The sequence below is a fragment of the Vulpes lagopus genome, chromosome 4, assembly GCF_018345385.1.
Source record: "Vulpes lagopus strain Blue_001 chromosome 4, ASM1834538v1, whole genome shotgun sequence".
Taxonomy (NCBI): Eukaryota; Metazoa; Chordata; class Mammalia; order Carnivora; family Canidae; genus Vulpes; species Vulpes lagopus.
In genome coordinates, this window is record NC_054827.1 from 42558009 (window position 1) to 42578837 (window position 20829).

The 20829-nt window shown below is 45.4% G+C and overlaps 1 long non-coding RNA gene across 2 annotated transcripts in view; it reads right to left on the bottom strand.

The window, feature by feature from the left end:
- Positions 1-3002: 3002 nt before the first annotated feature.
- The window catches only part of LOC121489018, a 42705-nt gene continuing 24878 nt past the window's right edge, over positions 3003-20829 (bottom strand). For both annotated transcript variants that reach the window (XR_005987240.1, XR_005987239.1), the window contains 3 exons: positions 12781-12858; positions 4163-4318; positions 3003-3229 (listed from right to left, as the gene is read on the bottom strand). This is a non-coding gene — a long non-coding RNA (uncharacterized LOC121489018). The remainder of the gene's footprint in view (positions 3230-4162; positions 4319-12780; positions 12859-20829) is intronic.

The window sequence follows — 20829 nt, forward strand, 5'->3', positions numbered from 1 at the left end:
GGCCTGCAAATACTGGTATTTCCAGGTCCCTGAAACCAAATGACCAGATCCCGGCCCAATAACCCTAAAAGGAAATCCCACCACTGAACAAGCTTCAACCATGCACATGGAGCTTCCAGTTTTCTCTGCCCGTCGCTCTCCAGGAAATTGAAGCAAGCCCGTAAAAAAGAGACAGCCTTTGTTTTTACATTTTTCTCTTACATCCATTGACTCTCATGTGCATTTTAATGTTTGGCTGTGGCTGACCACAACAGCCTCAGGACAAAAGCATCTAGGGATTCAAGGGGCAGCATTAAGATTATGAGTGTGCAGATGCCAGAGTCAGATTATTGATAGTACCATGAAATTGGGAAGTCACTGGATGTAGCTGTTGCTGTTTCCTCACTGGTGACATGGGAAATCATGATGAACCCCACACTTCCTGGTGCCATAGATCTCTGAAGAAAGAGCTTGCGCTGGTACAGGGCACCATTCACATCAAATGTGCAACAGGCATAACTACACGAGGATGTCTGATTTGGCCAAGAGACCCGAGAACATCACGGAGCTCTGCATGCCACCGTCACAGTGACAGGACCAGAGAAACACCAGCCATGCTTGCTTCTGGAGAAACCTTCTCCTCCCGGCTCCTGGTTTATGCATAGCCTCACCACCCAAGTCTGCAAAATACTCCCCCCACACCCTTCACCCTTCTGCAGTGACGCCACTGATGTAACAAGTTGTCCCTTATCAGCCAGAAATGCACCCCACTGAGCTTTGTGCATCTCTGAGCCCTCATACCTCCACATAGCCTGGATCCTTCCATGGTGCCTTCTAGAGCTCAAGGTCATCCACATAATCTTCTAGACCTCAACATCCTATATGGACATCTCTGTTCTCCTCCTGTTGAATCCCGGCTCCCTATGGAAGACTCTGCATTGTCTTCTTCAGCTGATTCTTTCAGACCTTGAGCCAGCAGGCTGAGATCCAGAGCAGGTGTATCTACCTCCTCATTGTAGCTTCTAGACCATCATACCTCCTTACTTGTGAAATAAATCTCTTTCTTTGAAGCCCTTGCCAGTAGTTACTAGTCATCGTGACCATCATCTATGGACCACTGGGCCAATCCCCTCTTTCCTGAAGACCCCTGTCTGTCTGCTCATATCAACAGAGCCTCCCTCCACTTGTTCCCTGATTCAGTCCCCTCTACTTTACTGAAACATCACTGTGGCAATCTTTCCCTTTCTATGGATTACTTCCAAGATCATACAAAGAGGCTCCCATCTTCAAAAACAGGAATAAAAGTATAGAAACTCCCTTGACTCTAGCTGCTTCTTCACATGTTCACTTCCCTTTACATCAAGACTCAGCCAAAGAGGATCTGTAATCCCTGAATCCACATCTTGCTCCACCATCATCTTCTGAAGCTACTCAGGTTAGACTGTTATCTCCACAATAGCACCAAAACCACCTTCAGCAAAGTCAATTCCATGTCATTAAATTGAATGGTCATTTCACCAAGATTCTCCATGTAGCCTTTGACACCAAAGGCCCTCTTTTTCAGGAAGCACTTGCCTTCATCTGGTCTCTGGGAAGCCACACTCTCAGCCCTCCTCCCATCACACTGGTTGCTCCTCCTCTGTCTCTCCACATTCACTTCCCCACCAATAATTTGGGGTTGCATGATGACTAAGTCCTCAAATCTCTCCGCTCTTCATTTATGCCAACTTGCTAGGTCATCTCATCCATTCTGGCTTTAAATTGCATCCATATGCAGAGCTGGCGAAACATATATGTTCTCTCCCTGAGTTCTACGTAAACATCTTCTCCCAGGAAGATGGCGTCTCAAACATAACAATCTCAAAATGTAAATCTTGACTTTCCCTCCCAAATCTGCCTCTCCCACCCAAATCTGCCTCTCCCACAGTGTTCTACAAATTAATTAATGGTTAAGTCCATTCTCTCATTTAATCAGGCCAAAAACAACTCAATTCTTCTCTCTCTTTAAGAGTAACTCCAATATGCCATATCTATTTATCATGTTTCATCTATCATGTATCTATCATCTATCCAGATCTAAGAAGATCCTCAGGGAAAGTAGAAAACTTTTTTATGTTTTTACTCAGCAAATGTCTCTGAAACTCCTCTATGAATCCAAAATTAGCTCTTGGTATTATTTCTTTCAGCACAAACTTCTCACTGGTTTCTACAGAGATACTTGTGTCTCTATAAGTGAGATGAGGGGAAATGATCTAATCAAACAGGCCTCGAGCTACCATCTGATCTAGCAATCCCACATCTGGGTATTTCCAAAGGAATTGATATCAGGATCTCAAAGAGCATTTGCACTCCCGTGAGCATTGCAGCATTATTCACAATAGCCAAGACATGGAAGCAACCTAAATGTCCATTGATGGATGAATAGATAAAGAAAATGTGATAGATATAAAATGGAATATTATCTAGCCTTAAAAAGAAGGAATTCCTGCCAGTTGTGACAGGACACAAACCTAGAGGACATTATGTTAAATCACAGAGAAAGACAAACACCATATGATCTCACTTATACGTAAAATCTAAAATAGTCACACATGAAGAAGCAGAGTAGAATGGTGACTGCCAGGGGCTGGGGTGGGGGGCAGGTGGGACAAGGAGGTGTTGGCCAAAGGATGCAAAGTTGCAGTTATGCAAGATGAACATGTTCTGGAGATCCACTATATAGCATAGATCCTATAGCTAACAATAATGTATACTTAAAATTTGCTATGAAGGTAAATCTTATGTAAAATGTTCTTATAATAATAATAGTAATAATGGCAGGAGGAAACTTTAAGGGGTGAGAGACATGTTTATGACCTTCATGGTGGTGATGGTTTCACAGGTGAATACTCATCCCCAAACACATTGAGTTGTATTCATTAAATATATACAACTTTTTACATGTCAGTTATACCTCAATACTTAACAACAACGACAACAATAAAAAAGAATCTGAGTACCCAAACAAAGGACTTGAATCAACATGTGCTTTATTAGACAGGCAGAAGAGGGCAAGTGACCAAGTCAAGCTTCTCCCCTCCTTTCATCCACTGCCAGCTTCAGAAGCCAGCAGTTTCCGAAGTTGGGTTGTCCAGTTGATGAAGACCACAGCATTCCCCTGGCTGGGATTTCTTCCAGGACATTCTGAAGTTCCAGAGTCTTTAGAGGAGCCATGGAAAGAGCCAGCACAAGAATCCACTTGTCTTGGTTTCTGTCATTTGGGATCAATTTTAGGATTAAAATAGGCAAAGTATATGTTGGGGCCTCTTCTACATCCTACATTCAATAGCTATTTCCTAAACACACCACTGTGCTGTGCTGATAACTATGTGGATGCAGGGATGAAGACTGTCACCTTGCCTTTTCGGGGCTCACGATCCAGAATGGAGGCATTCTCACTTGTTGAGAAAAAACAAAAACAAAAATCAGAGATGCCTGGGTGGCTCAGCGGTTGAGCATCTGCCCTTGGCTCAGGGTGTGATCCCAGGGTCCTGGGATCGAGTTCTGCATTGAGCTCCTTGCGGGGGACCTGCTTCTCCCTCTGCCTGTGTCTCTGCCCCTCTCTCTGTGTCTCTCATGAATGTATAAATAAAACCTTAAACAAACAAAACCTCATATTATTCTATTCTCTTAACCCCTCCTGCCTAAACCTATTTCTGCTGACTAGCCTCTGACCACCCAGTGTGTCTGTTACCAATATCCAAAGCCCTGTCTCCTCTGCCTACATCAAGCAGAGCTCAGCTGCAATGAGGAATTAAAATTGCAGATCAAATGCCCTCATTCTTAGGCAAAATGATTGGGAGTCCACTTTAAACTACAGTTTTTGAATACAATAATGCTTTTTATATTAAAATAAGAATCAGTATTTTACAGCTTAAGGAACTTTATATACGTATAAGATGTATTCATTGAGATGGTATTAAAGCAAATAATAGGCTTTTCATTATAAATTAGTTTTTCTTCGAAGACTTAAATTCTTTCTCGTTGCAGTCACTTGCAACAGACAGCATGACCCAACACTTGCAGGGAGTTTCACGAGCGGTTTTATGTTTCCCTTGCATTTCTTTTTTCCACATTAGAGCACCCCACACTGTTTCTGTAAATTGTATTTGCTAAGTGTACAAGGTATCAACAGTTTTCTAACCGAGAAATAGTTCAGAAGCAGGAACCACTGTGTTGGAGAAACAACTGATTACATTCTGGGCCTTTCAATGCTGTCATTTCCAGAATCTGAATTCCGAGAAGCCACGGGAAATGTATCTATGCAGCGAATGTGTATCAGTAACTGCTGGAGTTTCATCTGAAAAAAATACCACAAACAAACAAAATTCCCTTAAAGCTTCACAAAAGATCAAAACTGTTTTTGAAAACACTAATAGGGCCCAGAATTCTTATTTTCTAAGACATTTTTTGCATATAAAAGCATGGACACATCAATCACTGTCTAACGTTCTCATTCTCAGGGCACCTGAGTGTAAGCCTTCGACTCTTGGTTTCAGCTCAGGTCATGATCTCAGGGTCGTGAGATCGAACCCCTTGTCCAGCTCTTGAACTTCTCTCTCTCCCTCTCTCTGCCCCTCTCCCTGCACACTCTCTCTCTCTCTAAAATAAATAATCTTTCAAATACCAAGTTCTTCTCATTTTCCTTAGCTCCCACGTATTCATCACTCGATCTAACATGTTTATCTTAAAAAGGCGATTGCCAGCAGATCCCATTTCAGGTTTAGGGTCCAGTTAAAGTGGGCGAATTCCTTGGGCTTGCAGTCGCACCAGGTGGACCTGTTCCTCCTCCAGGCTCTGTCAACTCTACAGACATGCAAGCCCAGACCTGGGACTCCTCTCTGTCTTACACTGTTATTCACGGTCTCACCCACCATCGCCGGGTCTCATCACCTCTGCACCCACACAGGTGCATCTGGATCCAGCCAGCTTATCTCCTTCCCTTTCCTTCCTTATCTCCTTCTCCTTCCCTATCAGCTCCCTACTGGCATAGCCACAGCCCTTCACCTGAATGGAAAAGACAGGCTCCTGGCTGGTATCTGCGGCAGCCAAAGTGCTCATCTTAAAGTATTTGTGTATCACTCTCTGTTCAAAACGTACAAGGACTTATGTTCACAAACAGGGTATCACACAGAATCTTCTTGGAGGGCCAGAGACCCTGTGTGACCTGGTCCCCAAGCTCCCCCTTCTCTCGGTTCGCTATGCCCTGGTGACACCAGCCTTCTTTTAGTTCCAGCAAAGATCATCTCCAAGCCAGGCCCTTTGCACGTGCTACTGCCTCCGCCAGATATGAAGCTAGAGGAGCCTCTGCAAATTACGATGTAGACTGTAGAGTCAGAGAAGTACTTCTTGAGACCTAAGGAGGGAATAGACCAACCTGTTCTACTGCCTCATAATATGTGCCCTTGAATATATTAAAGTCACACGAATTGTATAATTACAACTATTTTTAGACTGCCTCCCTGATCCATTATAAGCTCCATTATAAACAGACATATGCCTGTTTCCCCATTAAGGATATCTCCTTTGCTTGGAACCCCCACAAGATAAATAGATACCTACTCAATAAAGATTTGTCAAAAAAATAATGTTTTCTCCTTCTAAAAGCCAACCTGCCCCAGAATATGTCACTTTTTTTGTAATAACGATTTTTTTAATAGAAAAGACTGTTTCGGAAGAACAGAGAGCTCACTCTCTCCCTCTCTCTCAACATCCTTTGTTGCAAAATAAATCTTTGTGTTTGAGCTGTTTCGTGTTTTAGGTTTATTCCTCACTCACATAAAACTCAATGTTAGCATTCTGGACCGGGGGGGGGGGGGGCTTCCTTTCTCTAGAAGAAAACCCAAGCTGCTTTCACCTGGGAAGCAACCATGTTCAGGTCAGAGCTGGGAAGACCTGCTGTGGGCTTGTGTCAGGACAGAGGAGGGGGAAGAGCCACGGAGGATGATGGGGTGTATAGGTGAGCACCTGACTTCCACTCGCCTACACCCCATCAGGACTCTGGGGCTTGGCTATGCCCAGCTGCAGGAGAGACCAGCAGCTAGGTTCTGGACCGAAAACAAGAGGAAATGTCTTCCTGGTCAGCTCAAGGGCAATTCCAGACTCAAGGAAGAATTGTGTTTCAAGTGTTCCTCTCCTTTAAGTAGGCTTGTTGTGGTGATCATTTTGCAAGAATACATCAAATCATGATGCTGTACACCTGAAACTAATATAATGGCAGACATAAATAAATAGATGATGGATAGATGATAGATAGATGATATATAGATTGATAGATGATAGATAGATAGAGGCAGTGTGAAATGTACAAGAATAAAATTAGGGTCCAAGTCCCAAGGGGAACGGAGGTGGCACTGGGTGAGGAGGAAACATCACAGGAGGCTTCCTTCCTCAGAGGGTCAGGGGGCAAAGACACAGTGGACGGGTTCACAAACAGTTTGTTTACGGGGTAACTGGGACTGTGATTGGCAGCACGTGCACTTAATTTCTGAACTGCCCCAACAGACCCATTTCTCTGCCTTCCAGGTGAATATATAAGAACGCCATTACCTGTGTTACAACAATGGCAGGAAAAAAAACTTTTTTTTTTCTTTCTTACTGAAATATACTCGATAGGTAACCCAGTGTAGTCATGAGGTTTAAAATACGCTGCTCCGACATACACGTTGTACTACGACTGCCCTCATAGGGACAGGGAGCCCCCCTAGCAGGTCACCCAAGTGCCATTTCTCTTCTACGGCGGGAGTAAGTGGCTCTGCTCTGAGCAGCTGTGATAATTGTCGTATCACCCCAGCCAGGTCCACCACACTGTGCGTCAGCTCTCTGGGACTCTGCCACGGGTTGCAGGTTGGTGCCTTTCAACATCTCTGCTCCACCCTTCTACTCTCGATGTTTCGACCTTGGCTTTTTTAGATGCACATTTGGGCACGACCACATAGTGTCCCAGTGCCCGGCACTCACTCTGCCCTTGTCTCTACCTTGTCTCTCTACTATTCTAGCTCTTTTAGCCTCTTTTTTTTTTTCCCATTTCATTTTTGCCATGTCCCATCTCTCATTTCTGGATCCTTCCATCCCCCTATCTCCTCTCATGGCGTCGGATGCGGGGCCTCGATCATCTCGGAGGAGTGCGTCCAGCTAATTTCCTTCTCACGCTGGGCTGCAGATGCTACACTTCCACCCTCATTTCACTTGTGATGAATCAATCCAAAAATAAGTACTGAGAGCAGGGTATGTGCCAAGCACACGTGGGAACCATGGGGCAGAGGATTTTGTTCCCAGGATGTCAGAGACATGACCAAGTTAGCAAAATTCTTGGGTCAATGTAGGCTGTGGTGTGACCCTGGAGCTATCATTTATTAGCTCCGTGACTTAAAGTGTTGAGCATCTACCTTCAGCTCAGGTCATGATCTTAGGGTCCTGGGATCAAGTCCCACTTCTGGCTCTCTGCTCAGCAAGGAGCCTGCTTCTCCCTCTCCCTCTGCTCCTCACCCAGCTTGTGCACTCTCAAATGAATAAATAAAATATTTTTTAAAAGGTGTTTACTTTCTCCACACCTGTGCTTTCCTATCCATAAAATGGGCCATAAAGAGGGCCTGCACTGGAAGGTGCTAGCAGAGGCTACACGAGATAATTTACAGGAAACGTTCGCTCCACAGCGAGTCGCATCACACTAAGGTGTACTGAGATTTTATCACCTCCTCAATTCACGCTCCATTAGTGAAACGACCATACCGATCATCCTGACATCTGTGGGACACGTCATGGTTCTTCAACACATCTGTCATTTAAACCTACTACTCGCCGTGCTCGGTCCCTCCTCTCCCGCTGGCATCTGAGAAATGCAGGGCTTGTACATACCAAGGAGCAGCAGGATGGTCTAGGGGCCCCAAGTCCCAAGTGGGTCTGCCTGGCTGAGAACCATGGGGCCAAGGAGGCCACTGGTTCCCTCAGCCACAATTTGGGGCTGGAAGCCTAAGCACAGTGGGGGCTTGATCCTCCCTGGTGTGGATGTTTACTGTGGCTGGTGGGGTCCTGAGGATAATGCTCATGCACCACCTATGGTTATGCCTCAGTTGCAACCTGGATGAGAATTGTGTCTTCTGGAGGCAAGCTCTTCGGGAGAGGTTGCTCATTTTCATTGTTTTGCCTGGAAATAGGAAATTCCCTTCCCGGAGTGATGCAAAGCAGCCTTTTGATCGTCCTCCAGAAGCGCCCATATGCCAGCGCCGCGGCCCCCTCCAGATCCCCGGCACTGGGCCCTGCTTACAAAATTCAGGAGTTGTGGGATTCCGGGGGTGCAAGGATGTATTCGTGGTGATGCTGCTTTGAATGATTGCTAACTTTTTAAAATGTTTTCTTCTCGGTGCTTATTTCATTCTCCAGCAAACGTGAGAAGCCAGACCTGAGGTTACCGGGCCTTATGTCACCTGTGATGACACGGTGGCCCACAGAGCCCATGGTGGGAGACACCCCAACCCAGCCCGCTGGTCCCCCCCACTCCTGGGCTGGTTTCCTCTCTGTCCTCTCACCCCATCGCCCCCCACCCCTGCCTCATTACTGAATTGCCATTCCTCTCTCTATAGTCAGTGAGAAGCCACCTTCTCCGAGCTTTCTGGTTGTCTGTACACAATTGACAGTGGATACTTTGGGTTTATTGAGCTAAAGGAGGGTTCTAGAGCACGTAGGAGAGGACAGGCAAAGGGATACAAAAACACAGCACAGAATTTGCAGGGTGGACCCCCCCTCAATATCCACAGCAGCAGCACAGAGAAGGCTCCCATCATGGATGTAAATAATTTAGTCTCCCAACAAGTGAGTTTTTGACACGAGTAAAGAAAAAGCCGTGGAGCACCCTGAAACATCAGGATAATAGAATAAAGTTCCCTGAGGCCCCTTCAAGGACAGTTTTCAAAGGCACTCGGTGTGGCTACCAGCTGGAGAGAAAGCCAGGGGTGTTTATGTCAAGAATTATGGGGTTTTTAAAAGGATTTTATTTGTTTATTCATGAGGGACACACAGAGAGAGGCAGAGACACAGGCAGAGGGAGCAGCAGGCTTCCTGCGGGGAGCCGGATGGGGGACTCTGTCCCAGGACCCCGGGATCACACCCTGAGCTGAAGGCAGACGCCCAACCACTGAGCCACCCAGGAGTCCCAAAATGACACCCATTTTACAGATGAACAAACACATCATCTCTCCTTCTCCCACACTTGCTCCTAAATGCCCACACTCCACATTTCTCTACTACACTGCCCCTTTCAAAAGGATTTCATTCTGCCACAGAAGACATGTTAATAAGGCACTGCTTTAGTGGTGGGGAATTTGGAGTTTGAGAGGGTCTTCACCACCTAGAATCCAAATATTCTTAAAGAATGAAGCAGCATCTGAATTCTAAACCTGACTCAGCCATCAATCAAGGCCATCTGGGGATGTCCTCTAGTGCATGGGTAAAAGGCGAGTGTGGCCGTCACTGATGAAGACACTTACATCCTGTAGGCCCAGCGTATTCTAGCTCCAGACATGGTATCGTGGAGAATCCAAAGTAGCACTGCACATCAGCCCTGCTCCCAAGAAGCTTAGAACACAGACACGGAGGCAAAATTCACAGGTGGAATGATCACAGAAAGATTACGTGAGAATGACCAGGAACTCAGAGCTCCTGCAGTGCTTGGAGAGGCTCGAGTTGGAGCAGAACTGTGGGGACTTGGAGGGGAGGCCAGGGTGGTGGGAACAAGAGAAGGATGCACCTTCCCAGCAGGACAAGGGGCGGGGAGGATGAGGGACACAGCATTTGAGGGGTGATGGAGACACAGTGTCACAGCCCTGTACCATCATAGGAGAGGAGGGGCAGGCTGTGGGCACCATGGGAGGGGGCTCTGACCTCCCAGGCTTCCTGACCGTTCCTTCCCTGGTGCCTCAAACCTCTCCAAGCAAGGACTAGGGTTCCTTCTGTGTGACTCATTACACTGATTAGTCCTCAGTCACAGCTGTGACCATCAAAAGCACCAGCCCAGGACCCCCTGGATCCCCTCGGCATCCCAGGCCCCCAGCATTAAAGGAAGGCGAGGAGTCTGCCCTGCTGTGTTCTCAGCTTTGTCTCCGAGGTCTTTACCACGTTCACTCCCTGCCCCTCATTTCATGACTTGTCCTTTCTGTCCTCTGACTCCTACTCACCGACACGTTTTTTTCTATTGTCAGGAAAAGAGAAGACCTATGACTCTTCCACCCATCAGCATATATTCCACGTCCCTCCTCTCATGTTCCCTGGCTCCCCCACCAGGACCCTTCCCATCTCTGAAACTCAAAGCACCTGAGGCTTGGTGCCTCTCCCTGGCCTGCAGCCACCTGCCCACCCTGTGCAGGGAGAACCTGTCTAGATATGTCTGTCTCCACTGTCCACACTCCCCCCGGAGACCTGGCATGAGCCTCCTCTGTGCTTCCTGTCGATGGAAACAGCAAACTCTAAGCAGAGGTCAGATCTTCCCACCACCTCATTTCTATGCAGCCTTCTGGAAGGAGGAGCCAAGCCAATGTTGAAATTCCTCCCCTACTTAACACTCAGCAGGAGACCAGGGCCTCCTGGATCCAGCTGCCTGCAGATTTCATGGAGAAGCCAACTTTCCAGGCGGTTCACATAGCAGCCCAGAGAAGGAGCCCAGGCATCTCCTGGGAAGCCTGCTTATCTTCCAAATCAGGCATTTACCGAAGGAGAATCCCCTAGAAGGGACAAAGGAGGTTAAACTGGGCCACGCTCTGGCCCATGGGGGCTCTCAGGGGCACGAGTCTCCCAAGGCAGGTGGATCCCATAGTTCTTTCCCTGAGTCACAAGGACCTTCTCTCTGGGGTGATCCTTTCCTGCAACAATCCTTCCTTTGTCCCTGTTTCACTGGGTCTCTTGTCCCCTGATGACCTGATTTCTGCACTACCTGTGGTCCTGGAGACAACAGGTACTTTTGTGTCATTGCTCCCTTGAGTTTTCTCCCCACAGGTCTTGCTGCACCCACCTGTGTCCACGGAGTGGCCCGTTGTGCCTGGCCATGGGGTGGTCCCTGGGAGCATCTCCAAAATTCAGAAAAACTGGGCATTCAGGCTGGAGGGATACTAGCAGGCACCTAATTGAAGCCCTCTGCTTATAGGTGAGGAGCCCAACATCCAGTCTGCTGGAATTATTTGCTCAAGTTCACATAGGCTGCTAATGACGAAACTGAGAAAAGTACCTCAGTTCTCCATAAATCTCGGAGATTGTGAAACCAGATAAGGAGGTTTATTAGAATTGTGGGATTTTTAAAAGATTTTGTATTTATTTATTCATGAAAGACACAAAGAGAGAAGCAGAGGCACAGGCAGAAGGAGAAGCAGACTCCCTGCGGGGAAACCGATGCGGGACTGGATCCCAGGACCCCGGGATCTTGCCCTGAGACAAAGGCAGACACTCAACCACTGAGCCACCCAGGTGCCCCTATAAGAATTGTGTTAACTGGGCCTAAGTAAGTCGTTTGGTGAAGGTCTGAGAAACTGGGGTGATGAAGCACATGGATTTGGGGCAGCTGGAGGAGATCTCTCGCACCCCGTTGAATTCCTCAGGGTCACTCATTTTCACCAGGTACAGGACACGTGGACCTGTACGATGATGGTCCTGCCCACCTGCCGATCCCTAGATTTCTGCTCACCGCCAGAAACCCTTGATAGAATTCACAGTCTCTCTCTAGGGCATGTTGAGTGGCACATGATCGCAGGGAGAGTGAATATTTTAGACCTCTCTAGGGCAAGGCCAAGATAAGCCAGAGAGCAGTGGGAAGTGTCAACGGCAGCTTCTCCCGTCCCCGACATTGGAGAAGAGGGAAAAGATGAGCAATATTTCACAAACGCCAAAGCCTGCTCTCATTACTAATTTGTCTGGCTCTGCTCTCATTACTAACCCCTAACAGCATGACAGAGACCCGGGGGCTGCATTAAAATTCTCCAGCAGAGGTGTTCATCAATAAGCACTGAGGATGGGAATACAGAGAGGGAAAATGATCCCTGGAAGATCATAACGAGGCTAAACAAAATCCCCAACAAATAACAAAGCGGAATCACTGGGTGAATAAGCGACAAACTGATAATATTAATTGAATGTGAAATTTGTATGCCTTAGGATATATTGTGGCCCAGAGGGATGCCCAAGTTCTCAGCTATGGGAACAGGGTGCTTCCAGATGGTAACAGAGAGAGCATGCAGCCCACTGGGAAGCTGTAACAAGAGGGTGGTGAGCTTACTACACTCGGATCCCCCACAGGTCAATGTAGGAAGGTCCAGATTCTCATAGTTTTGAAAGAACCCACAAGGGTTTTTTTCCATTTCAACTTTTCAGTTAAAGAATGCAGTGCAGTGTTGGTTTTTAGTGACTGCTGATTATTTTCTAAATACTAACAAGTTATTAATTTGGAAATTCTTATATTTCCTAATACTCTTTCTTTCAATCCTGTTTTACTGGCGTGGCTACCCTGCTACTGAATGTGCACATATGACATGGGTGTGGGGGTGGTCATCATGCAGACATGTTTATGCCATTGCCATCAAGAGCTTACAATAAAACAAGGAACATAATAACATCCTTTGAAATACTTGAAGAGTTAGTTTATCATTTCCTCATGAATGACTTTTGTTGGTTGAAAAGCCCCTCCCTCTATAGAAAAACTCAGGAGAAATTATAATTATGTTTTCTCATGTCAATTCACCACTAACATTCCCAAGGTCATGTGGCTTCAAAACAGAATCCTACCTGGTCTGGGAGCAGAGAAGATCCCCTAGAAACATCATCATGGGTTCTGAGATGAGTCATATGTTTTCATCACACCTCCTGCATAGAAGAAACAGAGAACATGTAGGGAGAGGCTGGACAAGAAAACAAGGAACCTATTTTTTGGGGGGAGGAAAGGAAAGTAATGACTTATGACCAGAAAAACACAATAAAGGAATTTCCAAGAAGCAATATTCCTGAGCATGAACAAAGAACAACCACACACACTGTAGAGACAAAGTGAAAGCTCTCATGAGAAGCGTTTTCAAATACATTAAGAGTGAGATATAACAAGGCACACAGAAAAGGACAAAGGGGCAAAAACAAACATAAAATGAGATGCAGATGGAAATGATAAAGGCTTAGAAATTATAATCTAAAAATAATCTTGACAGAGACAGAAGAAGACGATAGATTTAGAAAAGACAAAGAATATTTGTAGATTTTAAAATAAAGGGAAAGTCCCATAGGTTAGGGATTCTGCAACTGCTTTGTGGTATAGGGTTGAACAAATAAATATATTGTAGATAATGAGAACTAAGGGTATCGCTGTCAGAGAAAGAATTTACAAATAAGGAAAAGGGAGAAGATCAGAAAAATTCTGTGGTGCTGAACTGGAGTTGAAGGTATCAATGTGGATTTATAATTTTAATATGCACTGAAAAATAGGGCATAAATACAGATGTATTTATGCATCTGTATTCAGCCAGAAACAGCAATGATGGTCCAGTATCAATAAGCACAATTATCATCCATGACTTAGCTTTTAAATGCTATTCTAAAAAAAAAATAAAAAGACAAAGAAAAAACACCCCAAACAAAACAGAACCAAGGCTCTTTAGTTGAAGTGGTTGATTCCAGAACTGAAACAAAGAAAATGCAAGATGAGCCTGGAGCAACAAACAAAATGCACACACTAAAAGGGGACAGAAACCAGCTTGAAAGGGCTCACAAAGGCCAAAGTCAGAACAACTTGAACACATAATAAGCAAAATAAAGAACAAGTATTGGATTATCATGTCAAGAATAAAAGGAACATCCGTGAGCTCACACTGATAGAAATAAATGAATAAAGAAAGGGATGAATGCAGTGGCAATTCTTCCCAACAGCAGAACTCTAATTAATAAAAACAGAAAGAAAGAAACAGACAAAAAGTCACCTGTAGAACGACAGAGTGATACAGGCGAGATGCACTGGTAAAGGCTAAAATTCGTGCGTGAAAGTTTAAGCAGAGATAGGATATCTAGAGAATCCCAAAGTATCTTCCTCAAAATATGTAGGATAAAAGATTAACTTCACTGCAGAGAATCATGGCAGATGCCACTTTGGCCAAGGGACCAAGGCCGACATCACCAGTAACCCGTACTGTGCCATCTGGTAAGGTGCCCTGCAAAGGACATGTCGCATCGCTGGTGTCCTTCCTACTAAAGCATGGTCTTCATCTAGTCATGAGAAACAACAGAAAATGACGCATCAGATAAAGGGCTAGCTTCCAAGATCTATAAAGAACTTATTAAACTCAACACCAAAGAAACAAACAATCCAATCATGAAATGGGCAAAAGACATGAACAGAAATTTCAGAGGAAGACATAGACATGGCCAACAAGCACATGAGAAAATGCTCCGCATCACTTGCCATCAGGGAAATACAAATCAAAACCACAATGAGATACCACCTCACACCAGTGAGAATGGGGAAAATTAACAAGGCAGGAAACCACAAATGTTGGAGAGGATGTGAAGAAAGGGGAACCCTCTTGCACTGTTGGTGGGAATGTGACCTGGTGCAGCCCCTCTGGAAACTGTGTGGAGGTTCCTCAGAGTTAAAAATAGACCTGCCCTACGACCCAGCAATTGCACTGCTGGGGATTTACCCCAACGATACAAATGCAGTGAAATGCCGGGACACCTGCACCCCGATGTTTCTAGCAGCAATGTCCACAATAGCCAAACTGTGGAAGGAGCCTTGGTGTCCATCGAAAGATGAATGGATAAAGGAGATGTGGTCTATGTATACAATGGAATATTACTCAGCCCTTAGAAACCATTTGCTTCGACGTGGATGGAACTGAAGGGTATTATGCTGAGTGAAATAAATCAATTGGAGAAGGACAAACATTATATGGTCTCATTCATTTGGGGAATATAAATAATAGTGAAAGGGAATAAAGGGGAAAGGAGAAAAAAATAAGTGGGAAATATCAGAAAGGGAGACAGAACATGGAAAGACTCCTAACTCTGGGAAACAAACTAGGGGTGGTGGAAGGGGAGGAGGGCGGAGGGTGGGGTGACTGGGTGGCGGGCACTGAGGTGGGCACTTGATGGGATGAGCACTGGGTGTTATTCTGTATGTTGGCAAATTGAACACCAATAAAAAATAAATTTATTATTAAAAAAAAAGAAACAACAGAAAAATGCAAACAGCTCACCAGTATTCTTCAAAAGTACCAAGGGCACGGAAGTCAAAGGAAAGACCAAGGGTCACGGTCTGTAAGGACCAAAACAAAGGACACCTGCAAAAAAACCTGGTGAAATCCATGTAAGTTCTGTACTGCACTCAATGGCCTCCTATAAAGGTTAATTTCTGAGTTTTGAGAACTCTTCTATGATTATCTAAGATGTTGACCAAAGGAGAAGCTGGATGAAGAGCATATGGACACTCTGTACTATTTTTGGAACTCTTCTGCAAGTCTAAAGTTATTTCAGAATAAAAAGGTTAAAAGACAGGAAAGCCCCACTGACAAAAATAAATTTTAGGGAAGCCTGGGTGGCTCAGCGGTTAAGCACCTGCCTTTAGCTCAGGGTGAGTCCCACGTCGGGCTCCCTGCATGGAGCCTGCTTCTCCCTCTGCCTGTGCCTCTGGCACTCTCTCTGTGTCTGTGTCTCTCATTAATAAATAAATAAAATCTTTTAAAAAATAATTTTTAAAAAATGACAATAGACAGTAAATGAATGGCATCAGGCAGCCCATTCTACACAGACCTCTTACCATTGCCTGGTAGAGACCAGCTGTCCAACCAAATGTCTTTATGAAAGAAAATGAGAAAGGCCCTGTTTTATTGGCTGGACAGCTTCTTATGCTCAGAAGAGCATTGCTGCATGTGGGTCAGCTCTCGACTTCTCTATGAGGCTCTTGCCCACCCTTCATCCACGCCCCTGGCTCCACGTAGGGTGAGTTTAGAACTCATGTCAAATCCTTCCTCTGAGTTATTTCCCAAAAGGCAAGAAGCAGAACATGATCCAGTCCGAGGGGCTTCCCTGATCCTTCCGAGGAGAAACCCCCAATGCATGTGGGGTGTGCTCAGAGAGCAGGGGATGAGGGACCTGGTTGGATCCTGAAACGATGGACAAAAACGGAGGATGGGGTTTCTCCCTCAAGCCGGGAGGCCAGCTAGGAGACGGCTGTTCCAACCTCCCGAGTCTAGCTCCGGGCTGAGCAACAGCACCAGGTTCTCACTCTCAGAGGACCAAAGCCCCGCTCCTCAGGGCCTTATGGAGAGATGGACAAGTGGAGGGACACCTTCTGTCCTTTTGCCCTCCGTGCCTTTGTTCTCTGCTGAGGAGTCACAAAGGACATTGAGGATAAGCAAAAGTCAAGGAGCAAGGAAGCTCTCCATGGCGTGAATTCCTGAGCGTCTGGGAATGTGAATATTGCTTGACATGCTACTGCACCTGTAATACTTAAAAGGATTTTATATCTGCCCTCTGATTATAGCCTCACTGCAACCTACTCCTATCATAAATAAATACAAATAAATCTTTAAAAAAAATAAAATAAAAAAATAAAAGTCTTCTGGTTAAAAGAAAAATACCTGTGGTGGGCAGAAAATTACCCCAGAGGTGTGCAGGCTCTGACCTCCAGAACCTGTGACCGGGTTGTCTTTTGTGCCACATGTGGGATTAGGTTAAGGGTTTGGAGATGGGAGGTGGGCCCAGCAGGCCCAGTGTCATCACCAGGGTCCTTAAAAGCAAAGAAACCTTCCTGGCTGTGGTCCAGGGGATGCAACACTGGAGCTGTGAGGGTGAAGGAAGGGGCCATGAGCCCAGGAGTGTGGGTGCCTCTAGAAGCTGGAGAGGGCAAGGAAAGCGATCCCACCATGGGACCCCCAGGAAGAACCAGTGCTGCTGACATCTACATGGGACACTGGGCTGCGCAACTGTAAGATAATAAACCTGTGCTTGTTTAAGCCATCAAATCTCTGATAACTTGTTACAGCAGGACTAATAATAGAAATTATAAAAAGAATAGTAATTACTATTAGTGTAATAAAAAAAATTTTACCAAAACATGGCAAACAGTATGGAAGTCACTTTGGGGAGTAACTGGTTGAAAGAAATGGGCTCTGGGCTATGACAGTCAGAACTCTGTTCTTTGTCAGCAAGGTTGCCTGTCTGGTGTCTTGTCTCTCTGCCACTGGGATAAAAAATGTCCTTTTCTATTCTTTTCAGATAGCACAGTGTTCCCTGTACTACCCTGTAGAATAGCAGGGGCCCGTGTGATCCATGAAAGGGAGAGTTTTGTGACTTCAACCAAAGAAAGAAAGAAAATTAATTTAAACCTTCTCCCCTCCCTGGGACATTCTCTCTCTTGCTCTCACTCATGCTCTGCCTTTAAACTTGATATTTTGTGCACTATTTGCAATCATATCAAAGATGATATGAAATGCCATGGATGGAATGTCTCCTCCCCGCTGGTAGCATACCTCCGTCACCTTGACTTTCCAGCCTGTGCCTCATCGATGGGGCATCTCCTGGGTCTTCAACACAACAGAGTCACGATGATCTCTTAGCAAATGTGATGACCATCTTATAACCACAAGATAAGCACTCAATAGATTCATGTAAATTATCTATCACTGCATAACAAACTACCCCAAAGCTCAGGCTTAAAGCAGTAGACATTTACCATCCCCCAGTTCAGCAGGTGTTTGTGGCACAAGGATCATCAAGAGTTGCTGTCAGGTGAATCATGTGAAGGCTGTTCTAGGACAGCTCCCTCACATCCCTCGCAAGACAGTGCTGCCTGTTGGTGGGAGGCCCATTCCTCACCATGTGGACCTCTCCACAGAACGACTTACCTGTCCTCACAAGGTTGTGGCTGGTTCTCTCCAAAGCAGTGATCCAGGAGAGTTCACAAAAAAAGACCACGATGCCTTCTATGACCCAGACTTGGATAACCAGCCCATCACTTCTATAATACCCTCTTGGTTACAGGTCATCCCTATTCAATTATGGGAGGTGGGGGATGGATACCGGGAGATGAGAATTGTTGGAATCATTCTGGAAGCAAGTACTCCAATTGGAAGAAAAGAAAAGAAGGGCAAAGCTAGGTTTTAGTGGTTTATGAGCTGCCCATGCTGCATTTTCATGTTGACTTGTCCTGAGGCCTTTATTATCAACCCACTAAGCCAGTCTCATCCTCCGTCCTCCCCACCCTCGATCCTTGCCTTTTGCTTGTGGTCAGAGATAACAATCCATTGACTGGGAGCTGATCTTGATTGACCGTGGGGAGAAGGGATGGATGGCAGTGTTGACAAATGATTTGAGTCATTGCTAAGTAAGTTTCTCTAACCTCCAAATTTCTTCTCATACTCAGGGTGATGGGACCACCCCAGCAGACTTTTTGAGAGATGAGAGTATTGATACGTGATTCACATAAAGCAGACTTCAGCTGATAAGCTGAAGGCCTCCCACAAATTTGATTTGGTGAATCACTTCAACTCTATTGCTGAGTTCAGTCATCTGTTGAACAAGAGTAGAAGAGATCAGTGGTTCCTGAATTTGAGTGATTATCTCATTCTTCTGTGTTAAAACCAGAGTCCCAGGCCCCATCCATGAACATCATGATTCGGTAGGTATTTGATGAGGTCCCAGCATCTACATCTTATATAAAATACTTCAGATGGTCTGATGGTTTAGGGATCATTAAGCTAGCTCAGATTTTCCTGACTAGAGACGAAAGGCCCTTTTACTTTGGGGAGAGGAAATGGTGAGGGCTTTTTGCCTTGAAAAGAGTTTCTATATTATTGAGAATGGACTACATGACCTAACAGGAAGTTTTCCAGCTATAAATACCTAACACTTTATGCTTCCAGGTAGAAAAAAAGTTTGTGTTTGGTGGTGGAATACCTTATTATAGTAGATTTGGTCTAATATTGATTTATCTATAGATTTCTAGTCATTACCACTTTCTTCTAGGGCAGTAGTTCTTGAACTCTAGTGTCAAAAGAATCACCGAATCTAGAATCATCTTCCTGGGCCAAGGTTTCCAAAATTTCCCCAATAAGAGCCACCTGGTAGCACTTGTTAAATGCAATAATACAGAGAAATCTCTTCCCTATCTAGGTCATTTTGTAAACAAATGTCCCAAGCAAGTCTGAGAAAGTCTGCTCTTAGAGGCTACATGTGGAGGGAATCTAGACATAATATACTCCCACCTTGTCCTTGGGCACATGAGGTGAGAGAGGCCACCCACCTGGCTAAAGCTCCATCTGCACTGCATATTGTCTTTTGTTGTTGTTGTTTTGTTTTTTGAGTGATGGAGAGTGCGGGGTGGGGAGAGGGGTGGGTAGACAGAGAGAGAAAGAAAGGATTTTAAGCAGACTCCCTGCTCAGTGCAGAGCATGACTTGGGGCTCAAACTCATGACCCTGAGATCATGACCTGAGCTGAAACCAAGAGCCAGTTGCTTAACTGACTGAGCCACCCAGGCACCCCTGGACTGCATATTGTCTTAAAGGTTTTTTGTATATTAAGTCTCTAGAAGCATTGTGAGCTTGACACATCTGATTGGTCTCGCTGGAGACAAATTAAAGCAATAAGATAATGCAAGTCAGGAAGAGAAAACCAATTAGCAAGTTCATTTTATGCCCTGTCAAATTTTTTTTAAAAAAAGGAGAATGGAAAGCTAATAAAGGCCCTTAAAAATTTTGTTATTTAACCCTGTGAACCAGATATTTCCTGGAGTCCAAGAACTGAGAGTTCCGGTGGTAATTAGGGGAAGACAAATAAGCTATTCAAATTATAAATAGGAAACATGCTTTCTAACCACTGGCTACTTTCTCCAAATCATTTCAGGGGTGACGAATTCCAGTAATAATCACAGGAATACCTAATTTGGTGGAGACCCCAATGGATTATAAATTATGGTTTTATGACAATGGAAACAGGCATTCACTAGATAGCTCCATGGAGACCACAACCACAGAAGAAGAAGAGAGTGGAATTGTTTAAGATGTTCAGTCAGGAAACTGGCTGCATTGATTCCAGAGCCCTTGGGTGGGTGGGGGTGCTTCATGCTGAGAGGGAGTCAAACAGGAGCCCTTGCCCAGCTGTGAGGGGGTGACAAGCTCCTGGACTCTGCATCGGTACTGACCTCCACCCTGATGTATGGACTCTTGACAGGTACTTCTAATCCTAAGGCCCCCTCCACAGACCTAGGAGGAGTAAGGCTGGAGTCTAGGAGACAGTCCAGGCTCCCTAGGAGAGGCCACACAAACACACTGCCTTAGGGTCTCGTCTCCGGTTTCTGCTGGAGGATGTGGGAGCCCAGCTCTGCTGTATTTCTGCTATTCATGCTGTACAAGGAGCTTCTGAGAAAGGAAGATTCCATGCTCTTCCCACTGTCCTGCCTTCTCTCCATTCATTCCCTCATGCCTCCCTAAGGAAGAAAGAGTGGCCGGTGTGATTGGCCAGCACTTGACATTTTTTGGACCATACTTTTAAAACAGGTGATGTCATTGCATTCAAAACTGGGGCACATGCTCCCTTACACTTTCCTCCTTCCTGTTCCACTGCCCACCCCAGGCAGAGGGGCACTCTCCCCCGACTCCCTCCATGGGGTAGGAAGGAGGTACCCTGCTTTGACAACCCTCCACCCGTTTTCTTTCCTTCTGCCTGTCTTCAAATGAGCCAGAGGGTCCTAACTTCTTGTCCTTGCAGCTGATTGAGAAAACAGACTTGGAATCCACTACCCTCAATTCTGTATTACCAGCTATTGTAAGCCTACATTGGGTCATTTCAGGGTTCT